General features: G+C 39.3%; 1 protein-coding gene across 4 annotated transcripts in view; it reads right to left on the reverse strand.

Annotated features, from left to right (window-relative positions):
- Nucleotides 1–3,896, reverse strand: part of LOC103479941 (voltage-dependent T-type calcium channel subunit alpha-1I-like) — a 200,969-nt gene extending 197,073 nt beyond the window's left edge. For all 4 annotated transcript variants that reach the window (XM_008434689.2, XM_008434762.2, XM_008434828.2 and 1 more), the window contains exon 1: nt 3,000–3,896. The gene's annotated coding sequence lies outside the window, so the exon portion shown is untranslated. The remainder of the gene's footprint in view (nt 1–2,999) is intronic.
- Nucleotides 3,897–5,466: the final 1,570 nt, after the last annotated feature.

Below are 5,466 nucleotides of genomic sequence, written 5' to 3' on the forward strand. Positions count from 1 at the left end.
TATATATATATTGCCCTACACTTTCAACACCGTGTAACAGTGACCACACTGCTACTTTACTTTTCTGCTTAGTTAAACACCCTGATAATCCTCTGCTACACCACTTGTTCAGTCATCACATGATTACACAAATTCCACATGGCTGACCCCTTCACCCTGACCTCCTGAAATTCAAGCAGCAACAAAATGAAAATAAACGTCTATTGTTAACATCAGCAGAGTTTTACTTATTGGATGAATACCGATATGTTAAATTACCAACATCAGCCGATACCGATATCTTATATATCGTGCATTCTTAGAGTCAGGAAAAAGGAGTGGATGTTTTCCTGCGTCTCCCTCAGAATCCGTATCTCATAATGAGCATCCAGATAAAAACAAATGTACAGCCAGAATTACAATCTCCCAACACCAAAATAATCCCCACGAGAGCTAAGTACAATTATAGTTGTTTTGATCTTGTGTTGCTATACATTGAGGAACTGAACCGCTCGCCTCATCAGTCAAGACGCTGCTGATTTCCTGTACAATGAAAGTCTGGATGATTGTGGTAATTATCTCGACACCCAGAGAAGTGCTTTCAGCAAAAGCGCAATCAGAGTAACCTCATTTGGTGAGGTGCGATCTGGTTTGAAATTATCCCAGACATAAACTCAAAAAAAATAAACTGCCTGGTTTTTGCACACTGGTTTTGCTCAGTGGTATATTCTCAATCGCCTCAGAGATTCATCCTGTGAACTGCTGCAGCATTCATGTTCATGTCAAGATTTAGACATATTGGACAAAAACGGCTGCCGGGAATCTCAGCTACCGGACAGTGATGCTCAGTATCATGCAAACTTACTGAATAATCACAAAATACTGTTTTACACCTAGCCTTTCCTTCACTGTAGAAGACAGACACAGCAACAACAACCAAAAAAAAAAAAAACTGCAACCAACTGGGAATTGACTTAGCCTCTCTGTCAAAGTAAATATTAGTTTAGTTTTATAAAGCAGAAAAGATTTTACCTACTGTTCTCCAGAAAAATGAAATTGGCACAGAGAGAGCATATGTTGAGCAATTTTAGGAAAAATAAACTATGAGGAAATCATTTGGCTTTCCAGCAAATAATTATTAAGCTTTGTCTAAACTATTACTAAAATGCAAGTAAAATACATGCTGAAATAAGATAGGAAATTTGCTAAAATTTTTAAAGGGGGAGTATCATGTATTTTCCAGCAGCATGTTGCCATTTTATAACAGAATCAAGTAGCTATGTTACCTTCAGTTGTTATAAAAATGTTGCGTATATGAAATATAACTTAAAAGAAACTCGATTTCTTAATTTAACACCTTCAAATTGGACCTCTGTCTCTTTAAGAAACTCCTGCTCTTTCCAATGCTCCACCTTCAGGAAGTCATTCGGCATCACTCCTCAATTAACCCTTAATGTTTTTACCAGCGTTACACTGAGAAGAAGCTTGTATAATAAGCTCAGATGTTCAGCTCCACCAGGTGTTTGCAAATTGCTGCTGGCTAGTCTGTAGGAGCCGAGTGGGGAGTTGTAGAGGAGCGCTGCTCTGTGAGGCCGAAGCTTAGAAACTGCAGCACTGAGGAGGAGCTTTGTTGTTGAAGGCGGAGCTAGGCCCACCCAGGTGTTTTGCACAACCGAATGGTTGCCGTGGGAGATTAAAGGATTTCTCAAACTTGCATGAAAGAATTAAAGCAACAGTCCAGATATGCTTTTGATGAGAAAATATGTAAAGCTCCGAAACGTCAATTTTACATATTGTCAGGTGGTTGAAACACCTTCTGTCTTGCAAACAGAGGTTGAAGGCATACAGAGGTGACTTGAATATGACATTACTTATCACAAAGAAAAGGTAGAAGTTCCTTCCATCCTAAACAGCYTCTAAAAGTGCCCGAGAATTGAAAGAGAAGAAATGTCTTTCATCTCCAGAACCAGAACCAAACATTAAGAAGCAGCATTTAGCTTCTATACACCACAAATCTGGAAAAAAATAAAAACACCCAGAAAACTGCGGAACAGCTGAAATCAAGACTAAAAACCCACCTGTTTAGAAATGCTTTCGAACCACAATAAATGGAACATTGACTAATATATTCAATACATATTGAACCTAAAATACTTATTTATTTCCTGATATAGAAATGCCTTGTACCTGAGGGATCATATTTCTAACCTTTCATAAACCTGAGATTTTTTTTTTCTGGATAACAAAACACATAATATCAGCCGAAAGAGCGCCCCCTTTTGCCTGGATGCGTAACTTTTTTTTTCTTTTTGCCATAAGTTAACCCAGACAGAGGTCCTAACAGGTATTTTCCTTCTGCACAACCAGTTGACAACCGCTTTGCGTCACATAGGAAGGATAACCGAATTGAATATATTCGTATACGTAGTTAAATGATGCTCGTTTCTCAGATAATTTAGGCATCGAACCGTCTGAACCGGAATATCGGCAACAACAAAAATAGCCCAAATTGCGCTTGTTGGGCGAGACTTAAGTATATTTTAAAATTGAGGCTGAAGTAGTGACATAATTTGTCATTCTGTTTGATCTCCGGCTCTAAACGTGAACGTGAACTGCATGTACTTTATACCCAAAGAAAAAAAAGGAGGAACACGGGTCTATGAATTAGATACATTGATTATTATTATTATTCGATTTGAGTTTTAATGTCCAAACTCAAATTCAATATCTGTAATGAAGCAGTTCATTAAGCTAAAATTATAAATAAATAAATAATAAAATAAATAAGTAAATAAATAAATAAATGTCACGCTGTTGTTAAAAAGTGATGTAATGTCCCCAAAATTCACAAGGCCTCTGAGGTACAGGCAACAGACTCATATGAACCAGAAAAGGATTTTTTTTTTTCTATTATCGACAGGATTTGACTTCAGTAGTGTTTTAAAACCCAAACTCTTGTTCCACTGCAATTTAAATACAAGCAACAGGAAACGACAGACAGACGCGTTGGTTTTTCTTACCTTTTCAGACATCAACCTGGACGTCTGTGTTGTGCAGGAGAATAATTTTTTATTTTTTATTTTTAAACGCCTGGTAATCCTCAAACGTAAGCGCCACTTTCCAAATTATTCACTGTAACTCCAGAGCCCTGCGTCTCCCCCATGAACAGGTTCGATATTCCAACCGCTTTGCTCTCGAAACCAAAAAAAAAAAAGAAGAAAAAAAATCACAATCACAACCGAAGTGGTCCTCAGGGTTCAAAAAGTCCCGAAGATTGATTTCCTCATCGTTTTAAGTCATTCGGTGGTGAAATTTGTTGCATAACCGTGAAAGAAGGAAGGGGTAAATAATTGGACCCTGACGCGCCTTGAAGCCGTGAACATTGGTCACCGCGTTTCCTCCTTCCCTTCTCCATCCGCTTTCAGTTCACGCAATTGCTATAAACTTAAGTGATGAGACCGAAGGAGAGAAGCGTATCCAAGTTGAACAGAGGGATCTCCATCAGCCAGCGCTGGCTGACGCGCTGCGCCCCCAGAGATTGGGGAGCTCAAACACGCGTCTCGGGGTGGCAGATCGGCGCCGTTGCAAAAATACAATTAAAAAAAAATAATAAAAAAAAGGAGGAAAGAAAAAGGAAATAACAAAAAATCAAAATGTCAGAAAAGGGCTCCTCATCGCGTGCCTCTTGGCGTATGCTCCATCACCAACTTCAATCCAAACGCTCCTCGTGCTCCGCGATGCGAGCGGAACGCAGCTTTCTTGCCCGTCACTTGGTTTTGAACGAGCATCTCTGCGGGACTCGCCTCTGCTAAGTCGGGGAATTCCTCAGTAGACACGAAAACAATAATAATAAAATAAGAAAAGAGAGAGAAGGGAACTACATTTCCATTTAAACCCAGCGCAGAACGCAGCTCTTTGCTGGCCCGCCTGTTGCGACTATTATTTATTTATTTATTTATTTATTTATTTATTTATTTATTTATTTATTTATTGTGGGATCCCAGCGCACCGACTTCACCAGCAATCGTTAAAGATTGCGCAGTACAAAGCAGGCACGCGCTCTGTGGGTGATTTCATCCCAGCTGAAAGACGGTCTGAACCATTTCACTACACTCTCCTGTCGGATGTTTTACTGGCAAAAAGGTCCACGTGCGTGAAAAGATCTCAAACACACGCGGAGCTAAAATGTTAGACGTATGAGGTGACCGGTGATGTCGGTTTGCTGATATTTACTGCCACTGTGTAGAGGCGCTGGTGTGTCTGATACAGGTGGGGTGGGAAGTAAAAGGGCCTTTGAGGTGCAGCGAATGAATATTTAAACGGCAGCAGCCGTGAACGCAGAGAGAGACGCGGAAAAGAGCAATATATACGTGCGCGAGCGAAGGTGCGCGCGCGGCCCCGTGCCGCGCGCAAGTGAGGAATGCACGGAAACGGAAACTTCCAACACAAAGATGGGGATTTTCTCTACAGAAAACCAACCTCGGATCAGCACCAAGGACAGTGGGCTTTTTAGGAAAATGTATCTTAAAAAAAAAAAAAAAAAACGCGTTATTTTTAACAGCTAATGAAGTTTTTATGTTTAGCTCATTTCAGCAACGAGGCAGTTCAAAGTGCTTTACATCATGAAAACACACAAATACAAGTCACAAAAACGTAATAAAGTCATCGATACAGAAACCAGCAACAGATCTAGCATTTTCTCAAATGCCATCATCAAAATCATTCATATACAACAAATATGTTTAGCAATATTACAGTAATTACCAGTCAAATTTAAGCAGGTTGGGTTTTTAGCCTGGATTTGAAGGGACTCAATGTTTTGGCTATTTTACAGTTTTCTGGAAGTTTGTTCCAGATTTGTGGTGCATAGAAGCTGAATGGTTCTAATATTTGCATGAGAAATATTTTGTTCATTTCAAGAAGCTTTACAGTACAGACATATGGACAAAATAGACCCGGGAACATCTGATGAAAACTTGTAAATTAAAATAATCAACAATAAAAGCTTGGGATGGAGCTGGACCCTAAACTTGCAATAACTCACATAGTTTGTTTTTTTTCTCCATTCTTCATTTTTTATTCCTCTTTCTTCTGGACCTTTTGGTGGATTGATGGGGGTTTGATAGAACATATTGATCTGAGTCAGCTGGGTTTACATCAAGGCTGTGGCGGTGGGTTCATGATGCTTTGGATGCCCCTCACGTCTCAAGTTTGACCCGAATGTTCAAACTTTTTTTTTTCCTTCAGCAAACTTCATCATCGTTATGAAAGCCAAACTTCTTGGGTTACCTGTGGTCATAGGACGTTAAAATATTTTTTAAAAATGTTCAAGTTACCACCCTCTGACACTACACTACAGTAGAGTCAATATTGTAACTGTATGGATTTTGACAGAATTTTCATTTCAATCATCTGCTGTAAAAAGAAATAGAAATAACAATAACAGTGCAGTGATCAAGAATAAACCAAAGCTACCAAAAAGGCTCA

This window comes from Poecilia reticulata, linkage group LG1, assembly GCF_000633615.1.
Source record: "Poecilia reticulata strain Guanapo linkage group LG1, Guppy_female_1.0+MT, whole genome shotgun sequence".
NCBI lineage: Eukaryota > Metazoa > Chordata > Actinopteri > Cyprinodontiformes > Poeciliidae > Poecilia > Poecilia reticulata.